Source organism: Aedes albopictus, chromosome 3 (genome assembly GCF_035046485.1).
Source record: "Aedes albopictus strain Foshan chromosome 3, AalbF5, whole genome shotgun sequence".
In the NCBI taxonomy this organism is placed as follows: domain Eukaryota; kingdom Metazoa; phylum Arthropoda; class Insecta; order Diptera; family Culicidae; genus Aedes; species Aedes albopictus.
The window spans coordinates 58,642,136-58,669,185 of record NC_085138.1 but is presented as its reverse complement, the minus strand read 5'-3'; the positions used below and the strand labels follow the sequence as shown (position 1 = coordinate 58,669,185).

Genomic DNA, 27,050 nt, shown 5'->3' with positions numbered 1-27,050 from the left:
AGGGTTAAATTTACTACACCAAAAATTAGTAGTTTTCCGTCAAATTCAGATAAAACCACATTTTTTTTCAACTTCAATCGAATTTTCTCACTAACTCCATCACTCTTAGAGATAATATGTACATTTTGCAGAATTTTAGGTTTATACCTAAAGTTGCCACATGACTCGAACTTTTGCCCCACAATTCGAACTTTTGCCCCACTATATGTAAAATACGATTTCCAAATCTTTTTTGAAAAAAGTTATACATGCTAGAGCATCTTCAAAATATACCTAGTTACGCCCCAAAATAAATTATCGAATTCGATTTCATTAAAATTTCATTCCATGCGTTGGAAGGGCCATCGCATGTTACAATTTTTTGATCAAAAACCGACATTTTGTCATAACTTCTCGAAATATTGATCAATTTTCATAATTTTTGGAGTGAAACACTCTTTTTCAAAAAGGGTTCGAACAACCTTGACACCCGAAAGAAATAATTTGAACTGAGCTCAAAATCTTCAAAAGAAACTCTTGCCCCACTCGAACTTTTGCCCCACTTTACTCTATGCCTTATTTACCTACATTTTCGAAAACAGTGACTTCACTCCCACACTACTATGGGGCGGACGCCCGGCGTAACCATTAAACCACCCCGCGTGATCGTGAAGCTGCTGCACGCTATTCAGTTTTGCTTTTTTTTTTTTGTTATTTTGACGAAGTTTTGCATCGGAGGATGATCATCAGTCATCACTTCGACGAGCCTCCCCAAAGTGGACGCCCCATCAGAAGCCATCACGAGAAAAAGTAGCTCCTAATAGGATCATAATTTTCTGAATCGAAAACCATTTTCGCGCCCGGCTGGAAGCAGCTGGTTATTTTTCCATCACGTTTCAGATCTTAACCGCCCACCCCAGTGAGTAGCGGCGGCGACGACGACGACGACGACAAGGGATGACCAAGGCGACGATTTTCATCATTACAATTCGTCCGTCGCGTCGCCCGTCCCGTCGTCCGTCGGATGAGCTATGACGAGGATGTGGTGGATGTGGCTGCTGCATTCAAAAGAAGATGAAGCCAATTTTCCAACTGGTCTTCTGTCGATGATGCTTGTTATGAAGTGGCGGGGCGTCCGTCCGCCCTCTGTCCATCCGACAATTCGTGTTTTGAATGTTTTGATGATTTCACAAGTTTGCCATTTTCAAATGCGATGCCCCACCAACCAACACAGTCCGTTTGTTTTTTCATCTCCTTTTCCCATTCCACGGTCTGCGGGTGAAAATTGGTTTGCCATTTGGCGCCTTTTTCTTCTTCGCCCAACGAGCGCAGCGCAGCGACGGAATGTGTTCGAATCGATGAATCAGGAAGTTCAAACGAAAAAATGCTGGCGGTAATTGAGTGGTTACTCTGGTAAATGGCATGTCTTTGGGGTTTGATGTAATTGCTCGGGCGATGTGAACGAAAGCGAATTGGAGGCAAGAAATTTAAATTTGCCACTGACTGGAAGGCCACAATTTTGGTCATTGGCAGCTTTTGGAATTGGCCGAAATTATGCAAAATTGAGGAGGATCCGTTGCAGGTCGGGACATTGAACTGCGCGAAATGAATTGAGATGCGGGTCGCTGTGAAAGGAACTGTTGAAATCTACTTTGTCTCGTCGGTGGAATCAATCGGCATTGATCGGCAGTAAAGAAAAGACTTGGGTTATTGACAAACTGGAATTGCACAAATTTATTGAAGTTTGCCAGAAGTTCGAGTATGGACAGAATTCTGAGGTAACATTTTGGGCTTTGGTGGCTTTTACCAACTATTAGGGTTCGCCGCTTAATTTTTCTTCATCGTTGAAATCTCCAATATGACTCAGCCATAAGCGCAGCCAAAATTGCGTCGGATTGTTTCTATAGAAGAATGAACGATCTTGTATTACATCCATTTTAATTGTACAGTTTTTTATGTCTTTATTTATGAGATTTTCAGCCCGAGGCTGGTTCATCACCGTAACACCGTACATCACTTGAAACACCGTAGGATAGTGTCCCATCGCCACTGAAATTTGTATTCCAGGGGCATACATTCCTGCTCCCGTTCTCATTCCGACTTTTGAGCCATCTGTAAAGAATTTGATTGATCCTTGACGAGCAGTGGGACCTCCGACTTCCCAATCTGCGCGAGTTGTTTCGTGCAACTTATAGGGAACATCATGATTCTCCACAGGTTTCATCCAGTCTTTAATCATTTTCATTACTGGCCTATTTTGGAAGTATTGTAAAATGCCCAAGTGACCTACAAGATTACCTGGCATAAACTTTTCAACTCGTTTAAGTCGCAGCAATTCTTTGTATGCTCTAATTGCACGTACTCGTGCAAAGGTAGCAGATTGAGAATCGCATCTAAAGCATTTGATGGAGTGCTACTGTTACCGTTTAGGTACTTTTACCTTAAGAAAAAAGCCCTAATAGAACGAGAACAGTGGCGGTAAGAGATAGAACTCAGCTGATAGAGATGCTTACTCACCAGCATACTGCGATTCGGCATGCATTTTTGAGAGCCACTTTAATAGCTGTTAATAAATAAGGATTAAACCTAAACGATGAGTTCTATATAGTTAAATAAATGCCTAATTAATTATTTACTGCAAAATCCATCAAAACACTATGTAATAGTACAATTTTTTACCATATAAAGTAGCTTAGCTAGTTCTAATACACTCCAGGGGAAACGGTAAAATAAAAAATGTACCTACACTTTACATACACACAAATTACCAATGGGATTAAGAAGTATAAGGGAAATTTGGATAAGGAATGTATGGATGAGGAATAAAATGGGAAATTTTGTATCAGGAAAAGGGAAAAGGGGGTCAGCGACGAGTCTAATAAGCGAAACCAGGTCTTTTCCACGTTGACCAGCAAGCACGACCTCAGGCAAAGAAAGTCACTGTAAAGTTATCCCAAGTATAAGTTTGAAGATAGTTACTATCATATCGTGCATAGTTAAAAAGTGCAGTTTTAAAAGTGAAAAAGTCTAATTTGAGACTATTCATACCGAAAAATCAGGACCCATTGATTCCAGGTTTGGAGTCCCTGTCCAACCACCGCCAAGCGGCCGGGTTTCTCCAGAAAATTTAGCCGAAACCCTAGGGTACACCGTCAGTCATGGGCCACTGTGATCAATCCGATCCCCTTCGGAGCAGTTCCCAGGAGTCAATAGTAGCCGACTCTCCCGGCCCCCTCCCTCGCGCTTCAACGAAATCCGTGTAGCACTCTGTGGTTCAGATCTCATCACGCGCTCTCATATCTCATAGGATGAAGCAAAGTTAGAGCTCATGGGAGTGAGGGTAACACTACGCATAACTCCTGTAACAGCAATGGACGCAAGACGTTGAAATTTCGCAAGCTTTGAATGCGTGGTAGCCTCTTTTGTTTTTGTTCATTAGACAAACGAAGCATACGTCACTTTTGGGTGGATTATGTCAGTAAAAATCCACATTATCATTTTTGGTTTCATGCCCCACTTGCTGCTAATAAGTTGACGCTAAGGCCGTCCTTATTACACCATGAATGTGTATAGTTTAAGGCCCTTTGCATTCTCTCCGAAACAGTTTCGTCATACTTTCCTCTCACTATTATGGCTATATCGTCTGCAAAGTCCACAACTTCGAGCTTCAAGCTTTAACACAGCTTCAAGCTTCTTAGAAGATCGTCTAGCACTAAAGACCACGTTAGTGGTGAGAGGACTCCTCCTTGAGGGCAACCCTTCGTTATGCTTACTGTTATAGAAGAACTTCCCAGCTCAGAGGTGAGTTCTCTTTTTGCAAGCGCAGTATAAATCCAATGAATGATAACAAGTTTTAATTTTGCATGGCACGCTTCATGGATGAATAGGAGGCATTATCAAAAGCTCCTTCTATGTCTAAGAAAGCGCATAGAACTATTTCTTTTGCTGAAAACGTTTTTTTTTATCTGTATTAACGAGATTTTTAGTTCATCTCTGGACCCACGCTTTACTTCCCTTCCGAAGGAAGAACTCACATTTTGCGAGTTTGTCGGCAATGGGCTTCGATCCCAGGTCCTCGGCGTGATAGTCAAGTGTTCTAACCATCACACCAGGTCCGCTTTACGAAAACGTTTTTTTCCACCTTTGTTATTAGCGAATGAAGTGCTGTAACCGTTGACTTACCAGATTGATAAGCAAACTGGAAGTCAGATAGCGGATGCTCTTATATACAATTTATAAAATCCTTCAAAACCTTTTCCATAGTCTTCAACAAAACTAACGAAAGGCTAATTCAGTAACAAATTTTGAAAACGACGTATAATCAATGGTGTAGCATTGATTATACGTCGTTTTCAAAATTTGTTACTGAATTGGCCTATATGCTTTCGGATGCGTCTTGTCTCGTTTCCCCTTTTTTGGTATAAAAATAACCTTTACAAGTCTCCATTTTGATGGAACGTAGTTCAATCTTAAACAAGCCTTGAACATCTCAATTAGTGATGGAATCAACACCGCTTCTCCGTTTTCAGTGCTGGAAATATCTTATCAACTCCTGCAGATTTAAAGAGATGAAAAGAACTAATTGCATTTTCCACTCTGGCCTTCGTGAAGATTTCACCAGCTAAATCTGAGACGGTGTTTAATGTACTATTTGACTCCGTTGAGTTTATACTATCCTTCACCTTCTAGAGATGGTCATTGGAATCCACACTAAGAACCGAACCTGGAAAATGGGTTTACATCATTAAACCCAAAGTTTCACGAGGAGTTTTGGTAAAAGCTCACGCTTCAGATTTCCCAATTCATTTGCATGATCTTTTGTAAGCGTTTTTGTTTTTTTTTGTAGTCTAGCAAATACAGGAGTACTATTTATGTTTTCACATGGCAGCACTCAAGATTTTCTTTTAGATTTTCGTATTTCGTTGTTGTACTCAGTCAGGCCTTTCCTGTACTGAGTCCCATTTCCCGTTTATTTCGCTCTATTGAACAGTTTATGAGAAAATTTTCTAAGGCGATCCAGTTTAAAGCTCCACCATGGCACGTCTCTAGTAGAAGACGATTGTAAGGTGGGACAACTGCTGTTAAAGGATTTGATGATATTTTCATTTACCCTTTGAGAAAATGATTCCAACTTTTGGGTTGAATCGATAGTTTCTCCCATTGTAAATTAATTCGAATTTAACAATTCTACATATTGATCCCAGTTTGTCTGCCTGGGATTTCTAAATGCGGTTCTAGAATAATCTCCACCGCTCCAGTTGAAGATTATGTGTTTATGATCAGATAGAGAAACCTCATTTGACACGTGCCAGTTTGTGATCTTATCAAAGATTGAAGCATTGTACAGTGTTGGATCCCAGACCTCTTGTATGATTGCATTTGAAAAAGTAGGTTTATCACCATTATTGCAAATGCCTGTTGTTCGAAGATAGATATTTACTCTAATAGTGACTCGCCTCGACTGTTAATATCCGCACGTACTACCGCAAACCGTGTGATACGCATTGGCGTCACAGCCCATGATGAACGATTTGTTGTTTTCTTTACAGAATTGAACAAATGATGCGATTTCAGGAGGAGGTACCTCAGGAACATCACTAGGAAAGTAAGCTGAAGCCGCAGCGATCTTAGTTTTACCCCTAGTGGTTGGAATCTCTATGACCGCAGCAATGTCCCTTCTGATAAACTCTGTAATAGAATAGCATTTTAACGTCTTACGCCCTAGGACAGCAACTCTGTGAGAATCTTGTTGTTCATCATAAAATAGTTTACTATTTTGTGTCAGAATTCCAAGAATCTTTCGTTTATTGAACCATGGCTCATGAATAAGCGCCACTTCCACTCCTTCTTTTTTAAACCTTTAACTCAACGCAGCAGAAGCGCCTTTTACGTGATGAAGATTTACCTGTACAAACTTGATTCCTGTCATGAAAATATGCATTTACCCACTTTTATTAAGACTCGGAATTGAGACTTAAGAAAACTAGCCGGTTTATCCAGGAGACAAATAAGGTCCACTGTGTCATTGCTCCGTTTAACACAGTGAGGACGTAATACTGTAGAGGGTGCCCTGGTACTCCACAGATACCGATAGCGGCTAGGCTTTTATTAGACCCCCCCTAACCATACATTCCTAGGCATGGTACGCGTTAAGCCACTTGACACCGTGAATTAGGGGTCGCCTGTTTGGTGGACTTTTACCACCGGATCAGACAATCCATAGTGATATTCTTAGCCAGTTAAAGGAACTGCTACCGATACTAGGTACACGACTATCTAGGCTAATCAGGAATAGAAATTAATATTGATGATCAACTTCTTTCGAGCTCTAACAGCGGCCATCTTGAAAGCTACTTCAGATGCTACTCACGTCTAGGAACTACAAAACTCCTTCAGATGCTACTCGGAACTTTAATGGAATTTTGTAGTTCCTCGAAGTAATGATGATGATGAACCGGCGTTAGCGAAATACCTGTAAGTAAAAGAATTCGAGTTAAATACTGTTCCACTTAATGCTAGCTTTGTGTTTGCATCCTTTGACAGATACGTGTTTCGACCTCAACCTTGAAGCCGTCTTCAGTGTCTCGTACTTGACGCGACATGAGACACTGAAGACGACCTTACAGTTGAAGTCGAAATACGAATCTTCCATAGGATGCAAACACATAGTTGGAATAAAAAGGAACATTATTTAACTCGAATTTCTTTTACTAAGTTCCTAGAAGTTTTTTTCAGCAGCATTTGTTTTGAGAAGTTGTGTTAGTAGATGCTCTGCCATTTTGGCTAAAATAACTTTATAAGCAGAGATTTAGTAGAAGGTAAATATTAATTTTCGATGTAAAACTTAGCCTAACTTTGTCATGCCAACTATCTACAACAGTGCAGCGGTCTGTCAGAAGGACCCCATGCAAAAGGAACAGGTTCAAGCCTACATAGAAGCATCGAGTGTGTAAGTGAAATAATTTCAGACATATTTCAAAAACAAGATTATCATGAATTTGAAAAGTACATTTTTGTGTCTATATTCACATGAGAAAGCCGCCAGACGATATCCTTCTAAATTCAGTAAGCAAGATATTGTTGCGTGTCCTCTTCAACAGACTGAGAACTCATGAGGAGTCCACCATCAGCGAAATAGACTGTGCCGGATGGATCTGGCCATTTCTGAATTCTCCGGAATCGGTTCCAGTAGGGACTCAAAAGGGACACTTTCAGGATAAGCAAAAAGAAAATCAAGTTAAATGTAGTTCCTTTTAATTCCAGTTACATATGTGTTTGCATCCCATGAAGGATACGTAAATCGACCTCAACTGTGAGGTCATCTTTAGTGTCTCATATTTGGCTCGACTAGACGACTTTACAGTTGAGGTCGAAATACGTATCTGTCATAGGATGCAAACACATAGTTGTAATTCAAGGAACAGTATCTAATTCGATTTTCTTCTTGTTTATTCTGAAAGTAACCTTTTTGGGCTACTACTTGAACCGATTCCAGAGTATCCAGAAGAGGCCAGAACCATTGCTGGTCATTGGCACAGTTCCAATTGATTTCTGGAAATCAATATTGTTAGTCATCTGTGCAAAGCCTATTTACGTTGAAACAACTTAACTCCGGGAGTGAATCGCGCCGACCCAGAAGGGGACGTGCCTTAGCTACTGGTCTTTCCAACGACAGCTTCCGGGGTGGGTTCTCAAAGGTCTCTTTTGGCTCCCGCATCCCAGGGCATTTTCTGGATGGGGAAGTTTTCGGATTCGGGAAGCCTACAAAAAAAACCAGGCCGGAGTTCTACATGCGAGTACAGACCATTCGTTGAATCACAAAGGAAGCCACCCTTGCGTCGTCGAACGGTGGGGTTGATAGAAACTCTGAAAGTGTCCCTTTTGGGTCCTACCGAAATCAGTTCCAGAGTATCCAGATGTGGCCAGATCCATTGTTGGTTTTCGGCATATTGCACTACCCAACAAACATTATGGCTGTCAACAGATGAATAAACCACTTGAAAATTTCGGCTTAAGAAGCTGTTATTTAGCTATTATTGTTAGTTGGATATTGACTTAGCATAGCATAGCATAGCCGACCGTACACATCCTGGGGTGGCTGTCGATAGAGACGTTTAATGCGCCAGAAAAGTTGCCTGGGACTTGACAAACCTTTCATTTAACGAACTCTCTACACCTGGCCAGGTCCTTACGATCAGCGGGGATGGGGAGGAAATGTTGGTTAGATATCTACTCAGAATGTGTCCAAGAACTTGGCCCACTTCATAGATATCTGGAGTTGGAAATTGGATAGGGTTTAATGGGGTGCTTTCCTTGGCGAAAAAGCGTATACGAAATTGTTATGGTTTAATCATTTACCTGGTTACCACTGAAAAAGTAAACATTAGCATTAAGCAAGTCGCACAAGTTTCGTAGGCAGTACAGCCCTAGACCATAGTTATGAGGATTGCCTCCTTCCCGTCGGATACCAAAAAAAAACAAAGATTGGAGACTTATCTCTGACTTCTCGACAAGACTGACACAATTCTCCAACAGTCGAGAGTTGTCCTGGCCTCGTCCTTGCGACTGCTGAGGAATATGGAAGGATGGTTAGTTAGACACCTAAGAAAGATGTAGAAAGTTCTACGACCTCTCAGGCCTAGGTGTCAAGGGGATATGGGTGTTGTTCTAGGTGTAGTTAGTGGAAGGGTACTCCAAAGGATGCGGTTGGGCAATGTTCAGGCACACAGGTAGACCAAGAGCAGTGGATGTCCAGAATTGGTCCAGAAGCACTCTTCATTTTGTCACGGACGGTTGAATCACTGTGAAACACTTCCCGGAGATGCGGTTGCGAAGCACACTTTCGGCAGATTTCGTTACCGGTATCCCATTTTAGTTCGGTAGAGCCAGAGCCATGGCTCGACCGCGGAACTAATTGACATTTTCTTCATTAATTATTCTTATAACAGCCCTTAAATCGAAAACTCGCGGAAGCGAAAAAAAAATGACAGCGCAAAAATTAAACACCCGCACGCGCTCGCGGACTGCTGCGATCTCCTGTTAGTTGAATATTGACTTCTGGATAAAAAAAAAAAAACAAGTATTATGAGTTGTTGAACGGTAGAAGTTCCAGAAATTTTGAAAGAGTCCCATTGCGGAACCGGTCCCAATCTGTTACGTAGCCATCCATCTAAAAACTGTCCATGACAATGTGTGTTAGATTGAAAATAAATTAACTTATTTGTGATTAACTGTAATATTTTCATCCAAATCGGATAAGCTATGACAAAGTCAATCTTCATTTCTGTGGATTCTGATCATCGAACGAACTACACATATTTTAATCCTTTTGACGCTACTTGTTGGTTGTTTAACATAGTTGCTGATGTGTGTAGCATATGAGCAGATCTAGTAAGCCGATCAAGTTAGCATAGGTTAGTTTGACACTCATTGTACTATTCCTAATCGAGACACGCAATAAACAAGTCGATAAAACAGATTGCTGCTTCATTAATGTGAGGACTACTTCAATTCAGAAGTGGGATCTGAACGAAAGCTTTGAAGGAGAAGAGCTGAATATTTTTCGTGAGCGTTGGAGAAGTTGGACTTTAAGGAGAATCGATAACAAAGAGGAAAACTTGGACAAGGGATAGTCGGAAACAGGATGAATGCGTATAACGGAAGGATGATGATGAAACCTGAACACGTTCGAAGCTTAATTTCTGAGTTTGTTCCGGAGAAGGTTTCTGCGGATAAATGGATCAGAAGGATTGAAAGTTTGAGGACCACATTTGACTGGGACGAGCGAACAATTTTACATTATGCGGTGATGCGATTGGGAGAGGTGTCACAATTGTGGTATGAAGGAGTTGAAGACACTATCGAAGGATGGGCAGACTTTAAGCAAAGAATGGTTCGAGCGTTTCCAGCGAGAATAGATGAAGTAGATGTCCATAATGCGCTGTCGGTGCGAATGAAAAGGTCGAATGAATCATATGAAAATTTTGTCTACGACGTTGTTTTTCAAGCGAGAGCCGTGAATCTTAGCGAAGCTGCCATAATCAAATATGTGATCAATGGTATTCCGGATTGCAACCTAAGACTGGCCTTATGTATTGCAAATTACACTACGGTGGAGAAATTACTGGACGCTATCTATCGGTATGAAAGTCAAACGAAAATGCGGTTGGTTGACGAAGAACTCCGTTCAAGTTTTCATCAAGAGCGAGTGCGTAAAGAAGACAATACCAGATGCTGTTTCAATTGTGGTCAACGAGGTCATTTCGCCAGAAATTGTTATCAAAACTCAATTCAAAATCAAGTACAACACTCTTCCTCGGGAAATCAAGACAACCATTGTACTCAAGGACAACTCAACGATGTGCTGGCGGCAAACGGAGAAACTCAAGATGGATCAAACACGTGCTATATGTCTCGACAAAATATAGAAAATCATGGTAGGGTTAGCATAGAGCAGGCTTATTTTGATATATTTATTAGATTGAATAACTGTTTAGTCAAATCAGAGGCTTTATTTGATACAGGAAGTCCTATTTGTTTAATTAAAAGTAGTCTTATTTCAGGAAAAATTCGATTTCTAAAACAATTTCAAAATTCTTACGTAGGTTTAAACGATTCAAAGTTAAATATTTTAGGAGTTTTTGATTCAGAAATTGTCATTGATAATTATATTTATAAATTGCAGTTTAAGATTGTGCCGGATTCCACGATGCGCCCGATGTGTATTTTGGGATCGGATTTCGTAAGGAACAACAACCTGTTAGTTGAGTATGACGGTCGAGTAATACAATTTGCGATTAGAAAACAAACAACTATAGAAGAGCCTTTGAAGTTGGCGACATGTGCAGATGGTTCACTGTTTGAAATCAACAACATTGAGGTAAGCACTGACACATTTTTGAAAACTGATGTAGATGCATTAGATATTGGCGATAGCGACATTTCTTTGGACAATATTAATAGGATCAAATCTCTTTTCATTGAATATTATGGTAATCTAAATTCAAAACCAATAAATCCAGATTTTAAATACACAATGACTATCAATTTATCAGATAAGCGACCATTCAATTTTTCCCCACGTCGTTTATCGCATAGCCAGAAAATTGAAGTTGAATCCCAAATAGATAAATTATTAAAAGATGGTGTGATTAGAGAAAGTTGTTCTCCATATGCTAGTAGAATAGTTCTAGTAAAGAAAAAAGATAAATCGTGGAGAATGTGCGTCGATTACAGAGAATTAAATAAAATAACCATAAAGGATAGATATCCATTACCGTTGATAGAGGATCAACTTGATAGTTTAAAAAACAAAAAATATTTTTCGACTTTAGACCTCAAAAATGGATATCATCATCTTCATATTGATCAAAATTCTCAAAAATTCACTGCATTTGTTACACATTTAGGTCAATTTGAATATACGCGAGTTCCGTTTGGATTATGTAACGCACCTTCAGCATTTATGCGATTTATCAATACAATATTTAGACCTCTTTTGAAAAAAGGAAAAATCAGGATATATATGGATGACATTTTAATAGCAACTGAGACAATCGAAGAGCATTATGAAATATTGAAAGAAGTTTTCGAAATTTTAAACCAAAATCATTTGCATTGGCAAAATGTTCATTTCTGAAAACCAATATCGAATATCTCGGATATCATATAAGTGCAAATGGTATACAGCCAAGCGAAAAACACATTGAATGCATCAAGAATTTTCCAATTCCAAGAAATATTCGTGATGTAAATAAATTTATTGGTTTGGCAAGCTATTTTAGAAAGTTTATCGCTAATTTTTCTATGATTGCAAAACCATTATATGACCTTCTAAAAAAAGATAAAAAATGTTTCAGTTTTCGAGAGACAGAGATGAACGCTTTTGAATTATTGAGGGATAAACTAATTGCGGATCCAATTTTGAAAGTTTATTCACCTCATGCTAGAACAGAGCTACACACTGATGCAAGTTCTCATGGATTTGGTGGTGTGTTAATGCAAGAACAATCAAATGGAAACATGCATCCTGTCATGTACTACAGCCAAAGAACAAATAAACATGAATCAAGATTACATTCATTTGAATTAGAGACACTGGCAGTAGTAAATTGTATTAAAAGGTTTAATATATATTTACAAGGTATTTCATTTACTATTGTAACGGATTGTATTGCTTTGAAAGAAACGTTAAAAAAGAAAGATATCAACGCTAAAATAGCAAGATGGGAAATATTTTTATCTGAATATGATTACGACGTCATACATAGAAATTCTTCTAATATGAAACATGCTGATGCTTTATCTAGAATCCCAGAAATTTGTGTTATTGAAAATAATTTAGATTCTTTTGAGAGGGCTATCATAGCTAGTCAAATTCAAGACACCGAGATAGAAAAAATTCGTCAAATTTTAGAAATTCAAGAGGACAAAAACTATGAGCTAAGAAATGGAATTGTTTACAGAAAGGGGAAAAGAAATCAATTACTGTTTTATGTTCCCAAAAACATGGTCAACCAAATATTAAAAATGCATCATGATGATTTTGGACATTTTGGCACTGAAAAAGTTTATGAAAATATTATTAAATCGTATTGGTTTCCAAAAATGAAAGAAAAAATATCCAAATATATTGAAAACTGTCTTAAATGTATTATATTTTCGAAGAAAAATTTTAGTAGAGATGGACCATTGAATATAGTAGAGAAAGGCAGCGTTCCTTTCCATACAGTTCATATTGATCACTATGGACCTTTGACATTGTCCAATTGTAAATTTAATAGTTATTTATGTAACGAGTTGCAAAAAGTTGATTTTTCAGCACGAGTCGTACATTTATCCAACGAGGCTTGCCGAGTTGGATAAATACGAAGAGTGCTGAAAAAATCGAGTTTTGCAACGAGTTCCATACAAAATTTTATGCAATGATTTTTTCATTATACAACTCATTTGAGTTGCATAATGTTCATAATGCAACTCAAATGAGTTGCATAATGAACATTATGCAACTATTTTTCATTATGCAACTCATTTTAGTTGCATAATGAACCGGTACGGAAAAGTAAGTCATTATGATACTGAAATGAGTAGTATAAAATAGAGATTATAATACTGAATTGCATAAATATGTTTTTGTTGTGGTTGATGCTTTTTCAAAATTTTTAAAGCTATACCCATGTAAAACGACGAATACCAGCGAAGTTTTGAAACACTTAAAATTGTATTTTTCAAGTTATTCAGCACCTGTTCAAATAGTCTCCGACCGCGGAAGTTGTTTTACGTCTAACAGTTTTAAAGAATTTTTACAGCAATTCAATGTTAAGCACATTCTAACTGCTACTGCATGTCCTCAAGCTAATGGGCAGGTTGAAAGATTCAACAGAGTTCTAACTCCAGTATTGGCAAAGTTAATTGATTCAAATCCTCGTCGTGGATTCACATGTATTTTACAAGATGCTGAACATTTTATAAATAATACGTTTTGTAGATCGATTGCTAATACACCATCTCAAGTTCTTTTTGGTATAACACAACGGTTTTCTGAAAATGCAAACGTAGAAAATATTCTAAATTCAAATAATGAAATGATAAGAGATTTGACGAAAATTCGAGAAAAAGCCATAGCTGTCAATAGAGCCGTTCAGCTTTATAATAAAAAACAATATGATTCTAAATGTAAGTCTACTTCAGTTTATCAAGAAGGTGATCTAGTGTATATACCTCATCATTCAAATTCCGGTGGATCGTCTAAACTCAAACCACATTTTAAGGGACCTTACATAGTTAAAAAGGTGCTCGCGAATAATCGTTATGTAATTGGTGATATAGAAGGATACCAACTAACTCGTTTACCTTTCACGGGTATATTCGATCCGACAAATATGAAATTGTGGAAAACGGAAGTCGATCAGACATAGTGCACATCGGGGGCGATGTGTTTAATCAGGATGGCCGAGCTGTAGCATATGAGCAGATCTAGTAAGCCGATCAAGTTAGCATAGGTTAGTTTGACACTCATTGTACTATTCCTAATCGAGACACGCAATAAACAAGTCGATAAAACAGATTGCTGCTTCATTAATGTGAGGACTACTTCATGTGTTCGATTTCAAACTCGAGAACGGATGAACCAATCAGCATGGGCTTTGCAAGGTTCGATCCGTGTTCGAGGGGGCTGTGTTTATAAGTCGAAAAAGTTATGAAAGTAAACTAACTATTTTGAAATTTCTGAAACTATTTGACTCGGCAAGCCTCGTTGGATAAATGTACGACTCGTGCTGTGGAAATCTTCATTCTGCACCTTGTTGCGTAAACTATTATTATAAATCAGTTCCTTATGCTGTAAATTTACACAACTTGAGACAGAACACGCGAACTGTCAAACGGCATCTTCCAAAATCAGTCGTGGACTGCTGTGAAAGAACAAAAATTTAGTTCTCCGTAAAGTTGACAGCAACTTTCTAAGTGATCAGAGTCCTGAGATAAATATATGAAATTAAAAATTTGTTTGATCTTTACCTAGTGGTCGAATTTCAAATCAAACGACATATCATCACGGATTCAGAAATACAATTTTAAATATGTTAATTTATTGGGTGTGGAGGGGGCAGGGTATGTTATGTCAATTCGATCGATCTCTCTGAAAGGAGCTTGCATTAATATCAAAAAGTCACTCATGCACTGCAGAAGCAGAACAGCAGAGCTGGAATTTTAAGCAAACACTTCTATGCTTCAGTCAGACGCCAAAAGCAGTTCTTCTTCCCATACCACCGCGTATTAAATGGTAAGCGAAAGCATGTGGAAAATTTCGGTTTTCATATGATAATTTCCCGGCAATATTCTGCTGATTCGCACCCAGCTGCACCGCAACGTATTCGTATCACCCGACGACAGGGAAATTTTCCAGCTTTCCAAACAGTTGTCGGTTCGGTAGTAATACGATCAGAATGAATCAACTGCTGCATTTGAATAGGTACGTACATACATTAGCGTGGTTCAAAAAATCGTTTTTGCTCCACACCGCTTATTCGATTCGTAACCAGATTCTATGCCTTCTCCCAAAATTTGAGTTCATTTGGTTGAAAATTGAGACTGCACAAGCCCTTCAAAGTTTGTATGGGAATTACTATGGAAAAACGATGTTTTTCATTCAATCGACCGTAGTATTTTTCCAAGTTACCTAGAGCGTTAGTTAACCCTTGGTACTTCTAGGCTACTCCATCAGCTACAACTTTGCCGAAGACCTCATTCAAATCGCATGCCTCATTAATTAGTTACCGATTTTTATCCAGAATCGAAATCTTTACTCATGATGGTTAAACTAATCGTCGGGCATCACTGCATTTTGCAATGAAACATACCTAGTAGCCATAATTTCAGTGTGCTATCTTTGGCGCCATATGCAGCAATGTTGCCTGCTGGGAAGCTGGATGGTCATAGCTAAAGTTTGTCCAGTTGAATAACTAATTAATAACTAATTAATGAGGCATCCGATTTGAATGAGGTCTTCGGCAAAGTTGTTGCAGATAGAGTAGCCTAGGAGTACCAAGGGTCAACTAATCATCTAGGGCACTTGAGGAAATGCTATGGTCGATTGAATGAAAAACATCGTTTTCCCATAGTAATTCTCATACAAACTTTGAAGGGCTTGTGCACTCTCAATTTTCAAACAAATGAGCTCAAATTTTGGGAGGAAGCATAGAATCTGATTACAAATCGAATAATCGGTGTGGAGCAAAAACGATTTTTTGAACCACGCTAACATACATGCACCATGAACCTATTTCAAGGCAGAACAACGCCAACGGTTTATCCTCGAGGAATGACTGCAGCTCCTGAGCTCGAACTCAGTCTTTTAATCCGCTGGATTTGAAATGCTGAAGTAGGAATTTGGAACACACACCATTTCGATGTTTGCTTTTCGGGTCCCATTCGCCATCCTGGATGTGAATATGCCAGAATGACTGCGACTATACGAGCCGCATTGGACCGAAGGAATGCTCCTTCGACGTGGCACCCAAACGCGCGTCGCCGCATCACCATCATCAGCATCGGTTCTTCGCAAGCCGAGCTTTCTCGACGAATGTCAAGTGTGAGAATGATAAAAGTTATACGCGCATATTTATTTCGGGAAATAAAATACAACAATATTCGGAACCGGTTTGGCGCCGCCGCCGGTCGTCGTCTTAAGCTCTAAAGTGCTTCGTGCCCCTTCAAGAATGGGTCGAAGTCGACGTCGTCGTAGCTCAGCGATTTCGAAAGCATATGCAAATTAGCAGTGGTGGTCGTTTGGTGTGATGGTGCTCTCCTGTTGGAATTTGGGCTGGGAGCAGGTTGATTGTGGTGGTCGTCGTCGTAGCACATTGGAGCCAATGCGATGAACGATGATGACGATTGTGGTCGATCAGATTTTAGAGTGGGCGTTGAGTGTTGGATTCTTGGGATTTTACGAGATCTACTTCGATGGTTTGGAGCGATGCAGGTGTTTTTGTGTTGCGTTCCGATGAAAGATCTACCAATTGAAACCTAGTCCCAACTGCTGAACAGCGTATTTGAGTAATTAAAAAAAACTTCGATTCTTATTACATTTCACACCCTATTAAATATGATAGGAAAACGTTATTTTTACATCTTTATTAACCTACCTATTGTATTATGTTGAGAACACCCTGGAGAAGATTATCTAAAGCATACCAGTAAGTCGCCTACAGACGTGGACGTTGACCATGCTCGAGAAGCACCTGTAAACATTTCCTAGAAGAATTCGAGCTACCAGTGCAAAGGACAAAAATACTCAGTGACGAAGACTAAACCTTGAGAGCGCTGTACGTTACGAAGAGCTCAGCTAAGTTGGAAGGATACAGTGGGCAAGACATGTTGTGAGAATGTCGAACAACAATCCTGTGAAACTGAAGTTATCCGAGATTATCTCTTTTTTGCAGATCGCACTTGCTTTGAATGAAATAGTTTTCCATCCCATTGTATATGTTGAACTCGAATTATGGTTAATCACTGACTGCATCCTCAAGTCTTCTCGTTGTGTAGTGGTAACGCGTCTGTCTAGTCCGTAGGAGTCGTGAGTTTGAGTCTCATCGACAGGACGAATAACTTTATCGCAAAGTTCACCTCATTCTGTTCATTTCTAACTAACGCCAGTATATGATGTTCTGACAACCTGACCACAAATAGCAAAGTAACTGAGGCTTTCCACAGAACAGCACGAATCCATTTTAATCGATGTTTTTTAATCTACTTGATATGTTTGTATACTATTTCTTTTTATGTGAGAAACCATGTTTTCATATCAAAAGTTCATATTTTGTCTCGACTAACTTCCAAATAGGGCCTATGAAAAAATGGAACAAGAGCAAATAAAAAATTATAACACGGAAACGGTTTGTTCGGTCGGAAAGGTGTCTTCAGCAAAGTTGTAGAATAATATATGGCGGCTCTCAGAAAAATACACATTGAAAAATTTATTTAGTTTTTCTTCTGAAAAAACTGAATTTTGTTACTAAAAGTAAAATATCTCAAAAAGCTATTTTTTTACCTTCGTGTTTTTTTTGTGAGAATAAAGTTCATTCTGTTAGCTGTCATCTGTAAAATTTTTACAGTGGTAAAAAAAATGTACAAAAAATTTATGGCACTTTGAACATTTTTGGTTGCGTGTTTTTTTAGAGTGCATGACGAATTTCCCGCAAACTAGATTTTGGGGTTGGCAGCACCCTCTCAGATTTCAATGGAATTGTGTAGGTATGAAGACTATGTACTTTAAAGCAACGTTGCATATTTTGTTCTTTTTTTAATTTATCTACACTAATATTTGAAAAGTGCTTAAATTTTTGACCATTTTTATTTATACCAATGTAACTTAAAAATAACATGTCCTACAAAAAGTGTGGTTTGTGTGACTTTAGGGATTTGGGGTCACCCCCTCAAAAACATGTAATTTTTTTAGGCCCATATCTTCGCCAATTTGCGTCCGATTTCAAAACCCTAGGTCCCATTCAAAAGATAATAAGTCAAAGAAACTTTGAACATGATTTAAATGAAACTTTTTCAAAAAAATTGTATGTAAACTTAACCCAAAGTTGCCAAATATTCTAAAAAAAATGAATATAAACTTACGGCAGTGTCGCTGGAAATTGGGTCGACCAAATTTTAAGATGAGAGCGGTAGTATAACCCATTTTCTATTAGCTTTCGACTGCTTTTTACAGAACTTAGCTAAAAAATCAATAAAAAAAGTTATTAAGTAAATTAATCTTCGATGTCATCGACCAAAAGTTTGGGGTCACCCCTCAAAATGATGTATCGGCCAAAAGTTTGGGGTCACTATCGTAAAACATGGAAAAGTGATTTGTTGATATCTTTGTCATCTTTCATTCAATTTTAATTCTTCTTGGCTTATTTGGAACAAAATGAATGATACTTACTGCATAGACATTGAACCACACATATTTGTTGAAATTTACATACTAAAACTTAACGTAAAGTTGCCTTATTTTTTGGAGTGTGGTGAAATGTGTTAACTTTACATAACATTTTTATATACAAAAATCGTTAAATACGTTAAGTTAAAGACATCAAACGTAAATTTAGTTAATTATCTTTGAAATGAGCCAAAAAGAATTAAAATTGAACTATAGATGACGAAGATACCACCAAATCACATTTCCATGTTTTACGGAAGTGACCCCAAACTTTTGGCCGATACATCATATTGAGGGGTGACCCCAAACTTTTGGTCGATGACATGAAGAGTTAATTTACTTAATAACTTTTTTCTAGATTTTTTAGCTAAGTTCTGTAAAAAGCAGTTGAAAGCTAATAAAAAATGGGTCATATTACCGCTCTCATCTTAAACCCAATTTCCAGCGAAACTGCCGTAAGTTTATATTCATTTTTTAGAAAATTTGGCAACTTTGGATTAAGTTTACATACAATTTTTTTTGAAAAAGTTTCTTTTAAATCATGTTCAAAATTTCTTTGGCGCATTATCTTTTGAATAAAACCTAGGGTTTTGAAATCGGACGCAAATTGGCGGAGATATGGATTATGTTTTAAGGGGGTGACCCCAAACTTTTGATCGGGAGTGTAAATTAAAAAAAAAACAACGTATGCAATCTTGCTTTAAAATACATAGTCTTTAAACCTAAGAAATTTCATGGGATTCTGAGACAGTTTTGCTAAACCCCTACGGCGAGTTTGCGTGAATTCGTCATACACTCTAAAAAACACACAACCGAAAATGTTCAAAGTGCCATAACTTTTTTGTACATTTTTTTTACCATTATGAAATTTCTACAGATGGTAGCTAACAGAATGAACTTTATTCTCACAAAATATCACGAAGGTAAAAAAATAGCTGTTTGAGATATTTAATTTTTAGTAACAAAATTCAGCTTTCTTAGAAGAAAAACTAAATAAATTTTTCAATGTGTATTTTTCTGAGAGCCACCATTTATTAATCTACAATTTTGCCGAAGACAGTTTTCTGATCAAACAAGAGATATGATTTTTCATTTGCATGTGTTCCATTTTTTCATAGGCTCTATTTGAAAGTTAGTCGAGACTCCTTAAAAAGTTTTAATATGAAAAAATGGTTATTTATATTGATTAGAACAGCTGTGCAAAATTATATGCAAATCAAAAATGCAAAATTTGGGAAAAAAATGGATTTTTTTCGTGCTGCTTCGTGGGAAGCCTCAACTACATATACACAAGAGCTTCAAAGATGTCTTCCCCCATAAATCCTTACGAAATTAATGGAATAGGTGATGTTTTCTAAATGGAATTCAGATAATTTAAGGGACAAAAGATAAGATTTAAGATTTATGGGAAATGAGCGGCGGGGAATGGACGTTTCAGGTTGTGAATTTATGTTAAAGGATTGCCAATCGATTGGTAGAGCATGGACAAACTCCCGTGAGTAAAGGTCATCGGATCTACAAGCGAAACTAGTGATCTGTCGCTCTTTTACAAAAAAGATTTAATCCTTTTGAGCCGGATGGGTTATATACTATCCCGATCAAAAGTTTGGGGTCACCCCCTCAAAAACATGTCATTTTTGAGGCCCATATCTCCGCCCATTTGCGTCCGATTTCGGAACCCTAGATCTCATTCAAAAGATAATAAGTCAGAGTAACTTTGAACATGATTTGGGTGATGCTATTATATATTTGTATGTAAACTTAACCCAAAGTTGCCAAATTTTCAAAAAAAATGAATATAAACTTACGGCAGTGTCACTGGAAATTACGTCGACCAATTTTTAAAATAAGAGCGGTAATATAACTATCCTATCCTATTCAATGGGATATGGAACAATTTTTCATATCTTGCGATGAGCCTCTAAAATGATGATCCAAAACGATCTAAAACTATACAACAACGCTTGTCAAAAAGTTATAATCACATATGTGTAACAAGCACTCATTTCACAGGCACCTTTATGACGAATTAATTCAGCATGATGCTGAATAACATTTGGATAATTTTCAGACACAACCTTTGTTCGGGTTTTGTTCACACAATTTGGAGAAACTATATAGAAATCACAGTGCATGGCTAGATACTGTAGGTATCTAACCGTGTTTCAAAAATCAACTCAATTGATTAAAAATTGATTGAGTTATAGCATCAAGTGCCCAAAATAAGTCCCTCTGCCCAAAAGGTCCAAGACCCTAGTAAAGTTATTATTCAGCTTTAGCAAAAAATATGTAAAGAAATTTCTGCAAGTCGAATAAAAATCTTATTAAACGCTTAAAAAGTATTTTAAATTATCATTGTTAATATCGATACGAAAGGATGAACATTGGCTACTTTTTCAATTGAAAAAGCACTTGAACAGAAATGTGTACAGCATAATTTTAGTTCAGCTATCATCATGCATGCTTGTTTGCAACTAGCCTTGTTAGGCTCATTCATATATGTTCATTATCAATGTTCCACTGTAGAAGCATTAAAATCTCTCTCACGCACCCCCCCCCCCCTCCTCCTTCCTCAACCACCCATGGAATCCCCCAAAACCCATTAAAATGCATTTGAACTCCTCTGAAATATCCCTGAAACTCCCTTGAAGGCTTCCTGAAGCGACTACCAATTTTGAAACATTTCTGTAACTCCCTTGATACCCCCTGAAACCCTCGGAAAATACTTGTAAACCCCTTGAAACCCACCAAAGCAACAGAAATGCCTTAAACTTCTTCTAAAGTAACCCTGCTTCTTTTTTGAATGAACTCAAAAAGTGCCTTAACTCCCAGGAAGTCTCCGCTCCAAGACGCCTTGAAACCACTCTGAAACATCCTCGAAAACTGAAAGTCTGCCAAGCTTGCACACTTTAACTCCGATTTATATAATGAGTCGTGACTGCCTAAATATAAACAGAATTTTTTTCTTGATGGTCTCATTACCTAAATGGATTTCAAGGTTGCAAAGAAGTAAGGTAATCAGGTAAAGGCGCTCAGGTGAACTTCACGGAGGTTTCAGAGGAAATTCAGAGGTTTTAATGCGTTTCAAGGTGTTTCAAGAGGTTTCAGAGACGTTTTAGGGTCTCATGTAAGCTTTACGATGATTTCAGAGGGGTATCGGAAACGTTTTAATCTTTTGGGGCCAGATTGTTTTACCACTGCTGTCGCAACTTCGCTTGCCTCGAATACGTTTGATGTGCTCGGTTTCTACGCCGGGGTCATATATGACCCCTCAAGCCCTAAAGGGTTAGAGCATCTCAATTCGTTTCAGGACGTTTGAGGGGTGTTTTTGAAGGCTTCGACATTTTTCAGGCTAGTTTTACAGAGCTTCCAGCGAACGAGTTCCACGGATCTGGGGACTTTCAGAGACGTTTCAAGGTGTTTCAATACGTTTCAGGACGTTTAAGGAGGTTTCAGATGGATTTGTTACCATTCTGGCAATTTACCCTATATAGTCCGACAAAGCAGTGAGTGTGAGTGGTAGTGAAGCTCTATAATCTATAATCTATAAATGTATGGTTTCGATATCTAATAGAAACAATTATCACATTCCAATAAGATTTTCTATTATTTCTTTGTATATATCATCAATTAAATCTAATTTGAATGCACTGAATGAATAATATCACTGGTAGGAGGGCTAAGAGGGCTAAAATACTCTGCATAAAAACGGTCACTTTAAAGGACAGCGAACAAATTTTGTAATACACTCACATTAGTACACTATACACATTTCGCACTGGAATGGGACAATGGAGTTCGAACTTTGAAGAAACTGGCCAGAGAGGTCTAAAAAGGGGTGAAAGGGGTTGTATCTTATCAAGAGAAGTTCTTTTCTATTCGAGAGCTCGAGCAGACAACACCTAAAAGTAAAGCGGTGAAGATGTTGAGTAACGAAGTGGTTATACCACATTGAACGTAGTTAAAATTCAAGTGAAAAAAGATAAATTTTGTGCCTTTACATCAAGAAGATTCAGGTAATCATTAAATCAATTGTACAATCCCTCAAGTGCCCCCTAAGACCCTCCATCACCCAAAAATAGGACCCATTTGGTTTGTGCCTAACCCCTTCGACGGCAGCTGCTTGCCCTGTGTGCCGTTTCGCACCACGGTGGCCCGGCGGAATATCAGGGGGCTTCAGAGGCTCTCAGGTGGATTTTACGGAAGTTTCATGGGGGTTTGAAAGACGTTTCAAAACGATACATACTTTAGTTAATTTACTCTACTATGCGTTACAACCATAGTAACTTTGCGGTTGTGTGAGTATGAACCTTAGTCATAAAACTCTTAGAGACAACCAAATATGTTAGCAGATCCGATGAGCTATACTCAAGGAAGTTCATTGAGATCCTCAAACAGACAATCAACGCACCACTTAACAGCACATAGTTGCAAAAGGCTGTGCAAGCTTAAATTTCATTCATAATGCTCCAATAATTTATCAATTACGCTTGTAGATCCGAAGATTTATACCTCAGAGAGTTCTTGGATACCCCTATACAAGCATTGAACCCAACATTTGATAGAATATAGACGCCTGAGACTGTAAGAGTATGAACCTCTTTCATAATGCTCTTAGATACAACTAGTAGCTCTCGTAGATTCGCTGATCTTTACTCAACGGAATGTTTGGAGTCCTTTAAAAACCATTGAACTCACCACTGGCACTGGATTGATCATAGTTAGTTACCTGAGGCTGTGTGAGTATGAGCCTTAGACATAAAGCTCTTTGAGACAACAAAATTACGTTGTTAGATCCGATGAGCTATACTCAAGGGAGTTCTTGGAGATCCTCAAACAGATAATAAGCTCTCCACTTGACAGCACATAGTAGCATGAATATTATTCATCATACTCAAATAGATCACTGATTACGCTAGTAGATCAAATGGCCTATACTCCAGGGAGTTCTTGGATACTTTTAAACTTTTCACTTTTGACCACGCCGTAAACGTCCCTTAACTCTGCTTTTATTCCGTAAACCAACTTTATCTTCAATCTTCAGTACTTCAACTACTCTGAACATAATGAAATTCCATTTAGGTAACGCTATCTTAATGGAGGGACCCGAACAGATTATACCTAAATGGATTCTACCCACATGGAGGTTTGGGTGACCAAGGTTATTAAAAGAATCGACTACCGGACGGAGTGCACCGTACAACAATAGCATCGGTCAACATTAGGATGACCTAGCTTAAATGCATTGAACTTTTGGGTTCTGGGAATCTCTGCCTCAATAGAACCGAGACTATCCGAAAACAAACGAAGAAGTGGCCTGCGGAGATGTTGGAAATCGTCCCCCAAACGATGTACGTCGATTGCTACCAGCTCAGCAACATGAACCAAACGAGATTCCTGAAGTTTCCGGAAGGCGGTGAGGTTATCTTTGAAACCATCCAAGCCAGTGTGCACCTATTTAAGCGAGTCCTGTCGGTGTCTTCAGGAAATTTACTGGTTGGTACTTTCGTTAAAAATACGAAGGCTGTAAGTTGATCTGGTAATTCTGTAAACAGCTTGTTTCATGGACAAATCATATTCTTCAACCCTCGAACGATCGCGCTGTTGTATTTTGTACAACACGTTGAAAAAACCTCGCTTTTTGTACTCAGCATTAGCGTGGTACTGACGGTGGTGGCCAACCGCGCGAGTTACGGAAGGTTAAAGGAGTCAACGTTATTACAACAAAAGCATGAAGAATATTGTTCTTATATTTTCATCGGACACTTTAGATTTCTCAAAGGAAATCTTTTGAGATAATCGTGTAAAAACGCATTAGGTATTGCGAGAATTTTGTAATCTACTCTTCAGTATCGTCTTTAATGTGACCCACGTTAGTCTTACGTAAGGTTCATGTTTGTGGTGTCGTTAATATGTAACTCAATTATTTTGACTACTCACTTGATTTCAAAGGACAATGGGTAGCTGTAGTACTGATCTCCGAAACAACAAATGTGATAGAGAATAAATCAGGAGTATATCAGAATATATGTTTATAAGTGTGTAAAGATAGTTCAGTAGACATGGTTTAACGTTATTCAATTCCAGGGAAGTTAAGCGAATCTGAAAAATCTTCGAAGCAAGTAAGAATCCCAAGAAGCGTTGAACATTGTTCACAATTTCCTGTAAAGCATTCTGGAGTTTTGAGACAGAAGTGAAATATTATAGAACGTGCATTATTTCAATCCTAAAATCTAAAAACATCAAGCTGATCAATATGAATTATCAAGATGCAAGGCCCACTACATCAAGTAGAAAACACCTGCTATTTAAGCCATCTCACGAGCTACTTCTGCCGCAAAGTAAGTACCTCCGTGGTTCTCAAGCAAAATAACACTAAGACATTCTTTACTTCCTAGAACGCAATAATGCAGTCTGCAGTCACAATGCTTATATCATGGGTTACCCGAGTCACTGACTGCAGGGACGTCATTTAAATTGGATTATTCAGAATTACCATTGTAGCAGTAGAAGTTTTGTGCAACTGGGAAAACTGTTGGAAAACGACGATGGTATAGAACAATCTTAATATGTATAGGCACACTCATGAGTTGACTATTTGTGTATGTTAACAGTTCCATGGTGCGCTAACTAAAGGGTCAAACACCAGGATATTAACCTTCGAGGACGCGCGCCATCAAACAACCGAAACTGCACCGCGCTCGCGCTGTATACGAAAAGCGAGGTTTTTTGGTAGTGTTGTACTTTTTACAACAGCGCGCGCGCTGAAGGGTTAAATAAAACATAGATGTGGTAGTGCTCGTACAACCATCTAAGAAGTAAGCTTTGTTCCAGTTGGGGCATCACGCCAAGAAGAAGAAGAATAACAGAGATGTTCTTAGAAGCATACGAACAGTGTTGATAATTGTTTCTACTTCAATCTTAAGTACGCAGGGTTCAGTTCGATGCTCAAATTGTTTTTTCCAACTTTCAATTCTAAAAATTCTATGTACACATACAAAAACACCACAGTTCAGTTTGAAGGTTCGTGGGTTTCACCCCAACACGCTAACACCCGATTGCCCATTGCCGTCACATTCCAATCGATGATCGCACATGTTGCAACACCTTTGTTGACGTAGCCCTAAAAATAGGGCTTGTTTTGCTCCGACTGCAAATTATCACTTTCCTCTCCTCCCTGCTCCATCTGTCCATCTGTCTGATCTGGTAGGTATCTCGCGCTTGCACAATGTTTACGACGAATTTCAAGACCACAAAGCATGAGGTCGGATACAATTCTTCAGAACAGAGAATGCCGTTACGGTCGTCCTATTGAATGGCAAAAGATCAGCTGAAAAGTGCTGTTTCCAATGCACCACAATTACGAAATCACGTCGTCACGATCGTAACACCGACAGTATGAAAAAGTGAGTTGGAGTTGATCTTTTTCTCGTATTCATTATTTGCACGATCACCAAACTGCGAGTATAATATCTGTTTAATGATTACACACTTCAGTAATCACCAGCAGCAACAAAACAGACACTTTTGAAATGATAAATTGCCAACAGCATCATTCCCAACAACAGGTTTCGTATATTATCATCCTTTTCACTTACTTTTTGTGGTTGTGAATCGTATCCAAGCGATTGATCTTCGTTCCAGCAATCCAAAGTTTCAGCTGTCTGTCTATAATCCAATCACACAACCTGTTGAACTCTTTTTAGGACATTAAGCTATCCAGAACAAGTTGCAATCTTCTCGCTCTCACTTTAGGGTTAGGCACAGCGCACAGCACCCCGCTTCTTCCGTCCGTTCGTCGGTATAGGTTGTCTTCTTGGGCTAGATCCACTCACAATCTACAATTCCATCAAGCCATCAACTCGAACATGCACACCGAGGTTTCACTTTACTCGGCCACGAGCGACCACTTCTTCGGAGCAGCGGGTACCGTTTCTTTTACTCCTGCTTTGCTCCTTGCTTCTTTGATATTTTAGCGAAACCACAAAAATTTACACCCGCCGACTACAAGAGTCAAGTACACGGGAGAAGGCCCACTGGACCGATCAACACAACACTTCTTCACGTCGCCCTCCTTGTGAACACACGCTCGCATCTAGGTATACACGCCTTCAACCAGCGACGAGACGAGAATCAAGAAACACAACAGCAACACATCCGCATCCGCAGATCGGGGCGCGACACGCGAGAAACTCGAAACTTTCCTAAATGGTCCCGCTTCGGGCGCGCCTGGCCTGTAGGTCCCTTCCAAAACCCGAATTCGCGCGGTTCAACCTTCAAACTCAAACTGCACTGGACTCGCTTCTCTGGACTACCGTCGCCACACAACCGTTACACATGAACGCTGAAAGTAGACTGACAAATTCCTTTCGCTCACTGCTCGGCATTCCGTCGCCGTGGTCGCTGTCGTTGTCGTCGTCGGTGCCGCGCGGCGGCGGCAAGGCAAACACGCAAAGAGCCTATCGGAGCGGCGGCGGGGGGACATTGGAGAGGCGAATGCTAAAACATGAATTCGAGCCCGGCTCTGCGAGCTGGACTCACGCCAGCTGGTTCACCCCAACCAACCGATGACGACGTGACGGACGAAAGCTCCAGCCCAACCACGTGAATGGAGTTGTGCGCTCACTTGACTCTTGTCGCG

General features: G+C 39.0%; 1 protein-coding gene across 1 annotated transcript in view; it reads right to left on the bottom strand.

Moving 5' to 3' along the window:
* LOC134290206 (myb-like protein X) overlaps nt 1-26,957 on the bottom strand; it is a 704,426-nt gene extending 677,469 nt beyond the window's left edge. Inside the window, exon 1 of the mRNA XM_062857276.1 lies at nt 26,008-26,957. The gene's annotated coding sequence lies outside the window, so the exon portion shown is untranslated. The remainder of the gene's footprint in view (nt 1-26,007) is intronic.
* Nucleotides 26,958-27,050: the final 93 nt, after the last annotated feature.